Here is an 11,783-nt window from a genome sequence, read left to right on the forward strand (position 1 = left end):
TGTTATTCTCTTTCTTGAGACCTTGGTGTCCAGCACCTCTTTGGGTTACTAAGTGCTCTGTAACAAAGGTTACTCTTGATAGTGGACTTTCAGCTGATAATCCCGGATTAGTTAATCCAAGTTACCAAGTGATAAGGCACCCTTAAGAGCTTATTCATCCAAGTATATCCCTTGTACATAAACACCACAGACATATGCCTCAGTTTCGATACCCTTGGTGCCTAGCATTGTTTCTTATTGTGTTCCCTTTCTTATTTTCACTTGTATTGCTCTTCTTCTTTTTTTTTTTCTTTTCTTGCTGGGGATCTTATTGTTTAGCTAGCCTCAAAGAATGTGTCTCAAACATAGGACTTAGGATGGATAGTTGCTTTCTTTCCTTTCTTGGTGAACCAACTTAGCTTACTAATCATCCTACCATAAACATTCAGAATGCACTTTACAAAATGACTCCACTCTTGTTCTTTCCATAACATTTTCTTTTTGATTAACTTAAAGAGACAAGCATACAAGTAAGAAAGGTGCAAGTGAACATTCAAAACATTAGGCTCAATAACATAGACTTAAGCAAGGAGAATTAAATGTATAATTGAAAATCCTAAGCTACCATGGAAGCATGTTCTATTTCATACATGATTTTCCTTATTTAAAGCTTTGAAAAAGAAGGTAAACTAAGAAGAAACTTCACCACCTTTCACTTGTTGGCCTGCTCATTCTCTTCTGCTCCTTTGGGATTCTCCTTGATTACTTGAGTCTCCATTCCCTTTACGCTTCCCCATCAACTTTTTCCAGAATCCGGCATCCTCCATCTTCTTCTTTAATGCTTCCTTTTGCTGTTTCACCTTCCCTTCTTCTTGTTCAGTTAAGTTCTTGCGAACTGCCTCATAATTTGGGATGTCAGGATGTAGGTGATGCATATGTTCAACCACATAGTTTAACTTTGCCTGAGTGTTGATGCTGAATTCTTCTCGGTGCAGTTGCCTTCCTTCATTTAGCACGCTGAATTCGTTGAATGCTTTCATCTGATTCATCTGGCGTTGGTTGAGTTCCTAGAGGCGTTTATCTTGACTTTCTTTCCTTTCAGACACTTGATTGAAGGCTTGAGTAAGCCGGGAATAGTGCTCTTGTTGCTGCTCCATTAGCTGTCTCTGCCATTCCCTCTGTTGATTCATCCAATTTGTTAACATTTCTCTTGCCGATCCATTCTCTGAAATTGAAGTTGCAATTGTTGTTCTTGTCCTTCCATGTATATCCTTGATAAATCATCAATGGCTCCTCGGATGTGACCCAAGTTGATGTCGGTTGGGTCATGATATCCTTCTTGATGATGTTCCGTGGGTTGGGGTTCTTCTTGGAGAGGCTCTTCCTCTTGTGCCTCTTCTGATGTCCTCTTCCTTAGATGGGGTCTTTTCTGCTGTTGAGCTGGAGTCACATGGGTTATGCGTTGGAGTGTAAGTGATCTCCCAAGACTTAGCCAAGTTGGATTGCTGTCCTCAAAGACTACCTTGGCTTTCATGCATAATCTAAGGATGGTGCTGGGGTACCAAAGTCTGGCACCTGAATCCTTTTTCTCGGCTGATTCTTGGATTCCTTCAGCTATAATTTCGTGCACGTTGATGCTTCCACCCTTTATCAAGCAATGTACCATGGTAGCTCGAGTAATATTGACCTCAAAATTATTTGCTGCTGGAAGGATAGATCGTCTCACAAGCTCAAACCAGGCCTTGGCTTCCGAGATGAGATCTCCTCTTTAGATGAACCGGTGTCTCTTATCTGTATACCTTTCCCAGTCAGATCCCACAATGCATATATCACCCACAATCTCTTCCAATTCATCATTGTCGGCACCTTTATTTATTCTTTCTTGATAACCAAGCTCAACAAAACGTGGGGATTTCAAATGGAGAACTCTAATGATTGCATTGGGGCTAAAATCCACCTATATTCCTCTTACATAGCTCTTGAAGGTGGGGGTTGTGGTCTTATCTTCTCTAACCATATTTGCATAAAATTCTCTGATGAGGTTTGCATTTGCCCTTTCTTCCGGGTTAGTGAGCTTTTCCCAACCCCTCTTTTCAATCTTCTCCCGAATTTGTGGACACTCATCTTCATCGAACTGAAAGGTCGATTTGGGCAAAATCTTCTTTTCCTTTATTCGCTCGAATTCGAGCTCATGAAAGGCTGTTTTGAATCTCCCGGTGTCGAAGGAGGGCTGCTCCATTGGTTCTTTTCCTCTTTGCCTCTTGAAGCTTGATGCTGCCATGAGTGAGAATTGAATAGTAGAGGCTAAGGGGTTGAAGATGGAGTTCGGTTGGGTTGAGGTAGAATGAGTCTTGAAGGAATGAGTTTTGAAGGGAGAAGAGAAGAGGTGAGTATATAAGGTATACGTGAAGTATGTATGGCCGAAAGAAAGAAGTGAAAAGAAAAGAATGGGGATATAGGGTATGTACGGAAGAGTTGTGTGAAGGGGTTTATATAGAGGGATGGAAATTGTTGAAGGGTGTGGATTGATGGTGTTGTTTTGATAGTGGACGGTTGGGGTTTTGAGATTGGATTATCACATGGATCACCTCCTTTATGAGGGTCTTGGTTCGGTCTCCAAAGCCATCCATTTCCCATGTTGCATGGCAACACTTCCAAGGACATTCCCTATGAAGACAAGTGTAAAATTTCCTTGGTGTAGTAGCCGAATCTCCTTGTATTAATTGTCCTATCAATTACCATCAATGTCCTTTTTGATTCCCTATATACAAATAGTAGATGCAATGGGTTATTTGAACTTTTGGTGGGAAAAAGTGTGAACTAATAAAATGTTTCTTTTTTTTTCTTTCGTTTCTATATGACTAAATGCTTTCCATGAAAACAAATCTATTAAACATTAGACTTCCCATGCATGCACGTTGGTACACCAAACATGTTTGTAATCACATGGTGCAACAAGTTTGGGGAATGAACTTTCCTCATAAGGTGTGTTCAAACCACACTTGGTGTGCTTTGAACACCAAACTTATCATGTACTATAAGTTGCATGTAGAGGGACTTATTGTCAGTTGTCAAAATTAATTTGAAATTCCATGAAAATTGCCTTAATTGCTATTATTATTAGAAATTTAAAGAAGAGAGAGTTATAGAACATGGGTTGCCTCCCATGAAGCGCTTCTTTAGCGTCACTAGCTTGACGTTTGGTTCTTGTCAAGGAGGTTGATAGTGCTTGAAGTCCTCCCCTCTTGCAGTATGTTTGCCTCCAGTGAAATCGTTGAGAAGTTCGTCTCCCGAGGAGAGATCTTCTGTAGGTATCTTTCTGCTTCTCCATCTCCTTGGAATTTTTTTCTTTGTTTCCATTGATGTTTTATTGTTTCTATGGATTCTTTCTCTAGGAGATTCTTGTTATTGATCTTGCATGACTCTGGTGGTTCTGGTTCCTCTTGGATCACCTTTGAACATGGTTCTTCCTGACTATATGGCTCCCCAACCAATGGGGCTTCCAATTGTATTATTTGTGCTTCCTCGTTTGGCTCTTCTATCATCTTATTGTCTTCGTGATCTGCTCCTTGTGAGAGGTTGTAAACATTGAAAGCGAGCTGTCATTATGTATTCTCAGCACTAACTCTCCTCGTTCTACATCTATGAATGCTCTAGCTGTGGCTAGGAATGGTCTTTCCAGAATGATGGGGTAAATAGGATTTTCATCCATTTCCAGAACGACAAAATCTGTGGGAAGATAGTAGCTCCCAACCTTCACCAGCACATTTTCAACTACTCCTACTGCTTGTTTTTGGGTTTTGTCAGCCAATCTGATAATTACATCAGTAGGAGTTAGTTCATTGATTTGGAGCTTCTTCATGAGAGAGAAAAAGGCATTAAGTTGATGCTTGCTCCCAAGTCACAAAGCCCTTTGTCAATCATTGTTTCTCCTATGGCACAAGGAATGTGGAAGCTTCCTGGATCCTCCTTCTTTGTGGGTGGTCCTGGTTGAATGAGAGCACTACAATCTCTGTTCATCTTGATTGTTTGTCCACCCTTCAATGGACTTTCTCTGGCTAGTAGCTCCTTTATATACTTAATGTAGAAGGGCATCTGTTGGAGGGCTTTAATGAATGGTATATTTACATCTAAAGATGCAAACATATCAAGAAATCTTGAGTACATTCTCCCTGCTACACCACCTTTAAGCCTGTGGGGAAAAGGTGCATATGGGTTCAATACCTCCTTCTTCTTTAGCTCTTCCTTGGATGTGAGTGGAGTTGCATAGCTTCCTTCCTCTTGACTTTCCTTTTGGTTATTTTGGAGGTGTTCTACTCCATTCATACTCTCCTCATCACTTGTGGTTATCATTTTGCATTCTTCCTATCTCACTTTCTTTGGTTCTCCTCTTGGATTCTTCTCTGTATCACTGGGGAATCCATCAGTGGGTTTGGGAATTTGTTGAGATAGATAACCTACTTGGGACTCCAATCTCTTGATGTTTTCTCCTTGGTTCTTGATGTTGGCTCGCACTTCTTCCTTAAACACTTTGTTGTCTTGGACTTCTCTGCATATGTTTTCAAGTAGAGCCTCAATCTTTGAAAGCCTATCATCTGTGGATGATGGTGGGTTGAGATTAGGTGGTTGAGAAGGTTGGTTAGATGGATGTTGGTAATATCTCTGTGAAGTGTTTTGATGAGTGGCATTGTTGTTGGAGTTGAAGTTGGAATGTCTCTGATCTTGTCCTTGGTTTCCCCATCCAAAGTTGGGGTGATTTCTCTATCCAGAGTTGTAGGTTTTAGAGTATGGATCATGGAATTGTCTAGGTGAATTTTCCACATAGTTGGCTTGCTCCCAATCACCTTCTTCTCCTATGTTTACTCCTTCATGAGTTGGTGATAAGGTGATGGCTGCTTCAACTTGGTTCTCTTCCACCTTCTTGGTAAGATCTGCTAGCTGCTTGGTGATCATCTTGTTTTGGGCTAATAGTGCATCCATGTGGTTCAGCTCCATTACTCCCTTAGTGTTACTTCTTTCAGAGGCATAGAAGTAGTCATTCTCAGCAACTGTTTCAATGACATCAATGGCTTCTTCAATAGTTTTCTTCTTGTTTAAAGAACCTCCTGATGAATGATCTACAGCCTTCTTTGACTCATAGGAAAGACCTTCATAGAAGATGTGAAGTTGGACCCACTCATTAAACATCTCTGGTGGGCATCTCCTTGTCAAGTCTTTGAATCTCTCCCATGCTTCATAAAGTGTCTCACCATCTTGTTGCCTGAAAGTCTGCACCTCAATTCTTAGCCTATTGATCCTTTGAGGAGGATAAAATCTTGCTAAAAACTTGTTCACTACCTCCTCCTAATTTGTCAGGCTTTCTTTTGGGAAGGATTCAAGCCACTTTGATGCCTTATCCCTGAGTGAAAAGGGGAACAAGAGCAGCCTATAGACATCCGAGTGGACTCCATTGGACTTCACTGTGTCACAAATCCTCAAGAAGGTGGTCAAGTGTTGGTTAGGATCTTCTTGAGCACCTCCTCCAAATGAGCAATTATTTTGCACCAAAGTGATGAGCTGAGGTTTTAGCTCGAAATTGTTGGCATGTATTGTGGGTTTCTGAATGCTGCTTCCACAGTTTCCTGGATTAGGATTGATATAGGATCCTAAGACCCTCCTTTCATGCCCAGCCCGGTTTGCATGGCCTTCTCTGGTATGATTATGAGCTTCTTCTTCATGATTGTTCTCTAAATTCTCTTCCATGTTGGGTTCAAAGTACTCTTCCTCTTCCTCAGCACCAATAATTCTTTTTCCTCTTGCCTCCATTTTTCGTCTCCAAAGGGTTCTCTCAGGTTCTGAATCAAAGGATGTTGAGACTCCTTCTCTTCTTCCTGTCATACAACAAACAGAATGCACAACAGGAGATATAGTGAAGACCTTTTTTTTTGTTAGAATGATTGTTAGTGTGAGTGATGCAATTTATCAAACAGTTAGTGGGTTAGTGAGCTGAATTATGATAAACTAAGAAAAAGAGAAGAGAAAATAGAGAGGGTAAAGGGGATGAGGAAGAAATTAAAAACAAACTAAGGTAAATTACTGAATACAGAAAAGAATAACAAAAAATAAAAAAATGCTCAATCTAGTGATCTTCTAGCTTAATCATTGTTGATTCAAAATCAATCCCCGGCAACGGCGCCATAAACTTGATGCATGGAAACTTGTCTCTCAACAAATTTTCCTTCGGCAAGTATACCGAATTATCGTTAAGTAAAACTCACTATAGAGTGAGGACGAATCCCACAAGGATTGATTGGTCAAGCAACTTTAGTTAGAAGAATATGCTAGTTGAGCTAAACAGAATTGAGGTTTAGATGTAGAAATTTAAATGACTGGAAAGTAAATAGCAGAAATTAAAGTGCAGAATCTTAAATGGGGAATTGGGGTAATGCTCATAAAAGTAAATGGGAGAAATTAAAGAGAATGGGTAAGATCAGAAATGGGGAGATAATTGGGTTTAGGAGATGTTGCAATTCTCCGGATCAAGTTCATTCTCATCTCTTCCTCAATCAATGCATTCATTGATCTCCTTGGCAATCTTAAGTGATTGGATTCCAATTCCTTGGTAATCCAATCTCTCAAATCTTGATCAATAGCCAATTCCTTGGTCAATTGCTCATGAGAAGAGATGAAGTATGGTCACTGATTATACCACATGCATTCCCAAATCAAGTATTGGTAGGATTATAGTCACATATCCATCCAAACCCAAATTGGTCCAACATGAGAAACCATTTCTAGCATGATCTCTTCATTCCGCTTCCAAGGTTCCGAAGAGATCCAATTATGGAGAGTTTCTTTTCCAAGACAACTAACCAATTGAATTAAGATTGAAAGCTTTCTAGTAAAATCAAGAGAAAAGATAGAAGAAGAAGAATGAAAACTAATATTGATCCATCAAATTACAGCAGAGCTCCCTAACCCAATGAAAGGGGTTTAGTTGTTCATAGCTCTAGGAATCAAAGTTGGCAGAAAAGAAGAATCCATGCTAGAAGTACAGAAAAGTAAATATGCAGAGAGTATTTCCCAAAGTTCCCAAAAGCTCCTAGCTAGTTCAAAACTACTCCTATATATACTACTCTTCATGATCTTCTAGTGAGTTCTTCAAGTCTTGGATGTGGGCTTTGGACCTTGAGTTAAAGCAATTCTCATCTTTAGTGGGCCCAGCTTGCAGAGAGATATGAATTAGGCTTGAGAATTTAGTGAGATTAATGTGGAATACATTTCTGGGTGCGAGAACGTTAGTGGCATTCACCTTTTCCACTAACGTTCCACCCTTATATGCCCACATTATTCTCAACGTTAGAAGTCTTAACGTGACTTCTAACGTTCCTTCTCAATTCTTGGCCAACGTTAATGGGACTCACTTTTCCCATTAACGTTGGCTTGTGCCCCTTTTCGCAAACGTTAATGGGAATCACTTTTCCCATTAACGTTGCTTGCCTCTTGCCCCCTACGTTAGGTCTCACGTTAGCTTAGCTAACGTAGCTCTTAACGTGGGCATCTATCACCTTCGAGAGCATTAGTGACACTCACCTTTGTCACTAATGCTCCAATTGCCTTAAGCCCCTATGTTAGAACCCACGTTAACTAAGTTAACGTGGCTCTTAACGTAGTAACGAAGCCATCTCCCAATGTTAGTGACAAAAGTGAGTGTCACTAACGTTGGCTCTTTGAACCCCATTCCACGTTAACTTTCACGTTAACAATCTTAACGTGAGAGTTAACGTAGGCAATGCTAATGATCCAACGTTAGTGACAAGAGTGAATGTCACTAACGTTGGCATTGTTGATCCTCTTCCACGTTAGAGTTCACGTTAACTTAGTTAACGTGACTCTTAATGTGGGGCATTGCCTAGTTTTCCAATGTTAGTGGTGTTCACTTTTACCACTAACGTTGAGGAGAAACGTTATTGGAGTTCACGTTTCTCATTAACGTGGAGTCCTCTTTTTCTTCTACGTTAAGTACCACGTTAACTTAGTTAACGTGGCTCTTAACGTAGGCTATGAATGGCTTCGCAGGCGTTATTGGTGATCACTTTTCTCATTAACATTGCAAGCTATTTGCCATCCCACGTTAGTAGTCACGTTAACTAAGTTAACGTGAATGCTAACGTGATTCTTCCATGCTTCATGTGTCCTGAAATCAAGCAATTAAAGTGCATCAAAGCTCTAGCCAAAGTCATGAGATTATACATCATTAAATTATCATGCAATTCTGGCAAAAATCTCATGAAATCATGCAAAATTCACAATAGTTGCTTAAATGAAGGTGTAAGTGTATTTTCACCCAAAACTTACCTTGTTTACTTGGAAAATGCATGAAACTACCCTAAAACAATAAAGAAAAGGTCAGTGAAACTGGCCTAGATGCCCTAGCATCAGAAGTGGGTAAAAGGTTATAAAAGGTGGGTAAAAGGTTATAAAATCCCCTAAATCAAGCACAAGATAAACCTACAAATGGGGTTTATCAACCTCCCCACACTTAAACCAAGCATGTCCTCATGCTTAAACCAAGAGAAAGCAAAGGGCATCAACATTTATTCAATGTGAGCTAATCTAAATGTAACCTAAACTATATGCATCTATCTATATGAATGCAACTAAATGCAAAATGATTCTACTTACTTGGTTAAAAATAAATCAATCTCCAAGACATATATGCACAAGTAGGGCCAAGATCATATAACGATTCATGAATCCTACCAATTCAAGTATAAAAAATGAAGTTCAAATAGATTTTCAGGAGAAAGCTTATGAAAGCTGGGAATCACGGAATTGAGCATCGAACCCTTACCGGAAGTGTTTGCACTCTAGTCGCTCAAGTGTGTAGGGTCGATTCTCTCAATTCTCCCCTAATCATGCTTTCTAAGATTTGTTTTTCATCTAACAATCGACATTTATTTCATGCATGCATACATCTATCATGAGGACTTTTCATAGGTTGTAATGTGGCTAGGGTCAAGGTAGGATCATATATGGTTAAGTGGACTAGAATTTGAATCTTTGATTAACCTAGACTTTCCACCTAACCTATTGATAACCTATACAATTTTAAAACTAACCTAACTGCCCATTCTTCATTTTTTCACATACTCATGCATTTTTTTTTCATTTCACAACACTTATGCATTGGTTCTTATTGAGCTTCACTTTACTTTAGGGCATTTTGTCCCCTTTTTTATTGCTTTCTTTTTCTTTCTTTTTCTATATACATTTTTTTCTTTTCTTTTCTTTTGTTTTTCACTTTTATTTCTTTTTCTTTTGTTTTTCTCATTTTTCTTTCTTTCAAACTATATACAAGAACATCAATGCATAAGGTCTAACATTTGATTAATACATGAGTATGTACCCAATTCTCAATATTTTCAACATACTATAAAAACACACCCTTTTTCCCAACCAATGTCCCAAGTTTTCCACACTTGAATGATACTCACAACACTAGTCTAAGCTAATCAAAGATCCAAATTAAGGACATTTATTATTTTTCGCTTTAAGGCTTGTAATGTGATAAATTAAAGAACAAGTGGGTTAAGCGTAGGCTAAAAATTGGTTAACAATGGAGAGTAAAAGGTAGGCTATTTGGGTAAGTGTGCTAATGAAATGATGGCCTCAATCATATAAATGCATGAATACACAAAATAATGGACATAAAGAATCAAACAAATCAAAGATTACATTCATAGAAAGAGAATAATGCACACAAGAAGGAAAAATAAGTGGTTATAAGATGTAACCACATCATTAGGCTCAAATCTCACAAGCTTGTGTTCTTAGCTCAAAAACCATGCTCTAAAATAAATTCTTTCAAGCAAGTTCAACAAAATTTTTCAAATTGGTAGGGTGCCCTAAAACAGTTTCTTGAAAAAGAAATCATCACCCTAACCAAGTAGTCCTAATAAGAAAGAAGTAGTAAAATATGTACAAATTATAACTAACATGCAACCTATCATGAAATGCAACAACTAGCTAACATTGGTGTTGAAAGAAAATTGTTACCCACGGAGATCGGTCGGACGACCTCCCCACACTTGAAAATTGCACTGTCCTCGGTGCATGCAAAGAAGAGCAAGGTGGATGGGTTGCGACAATTGATGAGCTTCTTCGAAAGGTTGTGCAGATGACTTGTTCGTTGCCCTATTTAGAAACTTTTCCTTCCCCCTTTTTGATGGCCAACCTAAAGGGAGAGAAAGAAAAAGAAAAAAAATTAAGCCTACAACAAAGGTATCAAAGTAAATAGAACGTAGGCGGGGGCTAATGCCAAGTAAGAGTAAGGTTCTCACTACATGTTAGCTACGCATGTAAGTGAAAAAACAATATAAGCTAAGGCATATCAACTAATACTTGATGCAAGAGTAAAATCAAAGCATAAGTAAGTGCCATGAAGAGCATGTTGAGCATCAAGTTCAAACAAGAAAGAGTGGATCATGAAAGACACTATAAGTTCATATCAATGCACAAGGACATAAGAGTCATATAAGATGAAGCATTGATTTAAAAGTTTCATCACCCACCAATATCAAACAAGTCAAGAAGTACCAAAATAATGCAAGAAAGTCTCAACAATTGAGTAGGAAAGTTCAACACCATTATTAGAATAAGAAACTTAGAAAAGAAAATAAGAATAAGCTATAAAAACAAAATTAAAATACAATGAAAGAAAACAAGCAAATGCAATAAAAAAATGTAAGAAAAGAAAAGAAATTTTTTTTAGTATTTTATTTATTTATTTATTTATTTTTTTATTATTATTATTTTTTTATCAATTTTTTTAAATTTATGTTTTTTCAAGAGAGGAAGAAGAAAAAAATAGGGAGAAAGAAGAAGAAAAGAAGAATGAAGAAGAAAGGAGAAGGGAGAAAAACATGGTGCAAATCCGCGCACGCGCGCACATTGTGCTTATGCGCGGATGCAGCAGGGACAATCCACGCGCGCGCACACAGCGTGCTTACTGATGAGCGGATAATTTGTATGCTTTTTGGCATTGTTTTTAGTATGTTTTTAGTATCTTTTAGTTAGTTTTTAGTATATTTTTATTAGTTTTTAGTTAAAATTCACTTTTCTAGACTTTACTATGAGTTTGTGTGTTTTTCTGTGATTTCAGGTATTTTCTGACTGAAATTGAAGGTTTTGAGCAAAAATCTGATTCAGAGACTGAAAAGGACTGCAGATGCTATTGGATTCTGACCTCCCTGCACTCGAAGTGGATTTTCTGGAGCTACAGAAGCCCAATTGGCGCGCTCTCAACGGCATTGGAAAGTAGACATCCTGGGCTTTCCAGCAATATATGATAGTCCATACTTTGCCCAAGATTTGATGGCCCAAACCGGCGTAGCAATTCGGCCTCAGAAATTCCAGCGTTAAACGCCGGAACTGGCATAAAACTTGGAGTTAAACGCCCAAACTGGCATGAAAGCTGGCGTTTAACTCCAGAAAAGGTCTCTACATGAAAATGCTTCATTGCTCAGCCCAAGCACACACCAAGTGGGCCCGGAAGTGGATTTTTCTGTCATTTACTCATTTCTGTAAACCTTAGGATACTAGTTTGCTATTAATAGGATCTTTTGACATTGTATCTGAACCGCATGACATTTTTACACGTTTCATTGTATACTTTCCACAGCATGAGTCTCTAAACCCCATGGTTGGGGGTGAGGAGCTCTGCTGTGTCCTGATGGATTAATGCAATTACTACTGTTTCTTACTCAATCATGCTTGCTTCTATTCTAAGATATCACTTGTTCTTAATCCGGATGAATGTGATG

The 11,783-nt window shown here is 38.6% G+C and overlaps 1 non-coding gene across 1 annotated transcript; it reads left to right on the forward strand.

Moving 5' to 3' along the window:
• The first annotated feature begins 5,160 nt into the window (after positions 1-5,160).
• Positions 5,161-5,268, forward strand: LOC130971673 (small nucleolar RNA R71). The gene has a single exon (XR_009082882.1). It is a non-coding gene; the product is annotated as a small nucleolar RNA R71 (small nucleolar RNA).
• The last annotated feature ends 6,515 nt before the right edge of the window (positions 5,269-11,783 follow it).

This window comes from Arachis stenosperma, chromosome 3 (genome assembly GCF_014773155.1).
Source record: "Arachis stenosperma cultivar V10309 chromosome 3, arast.V10309.gnm1.PFL2, whole genome shotgun sequence".
In the NCBI taxonomy this organism is placed as follows: Eukaryota; Viridiplantae; Streptophyta; class Magnoliopsida; order Fabales; family Fabaceae; genus Arachis; species Arachis stenosperma.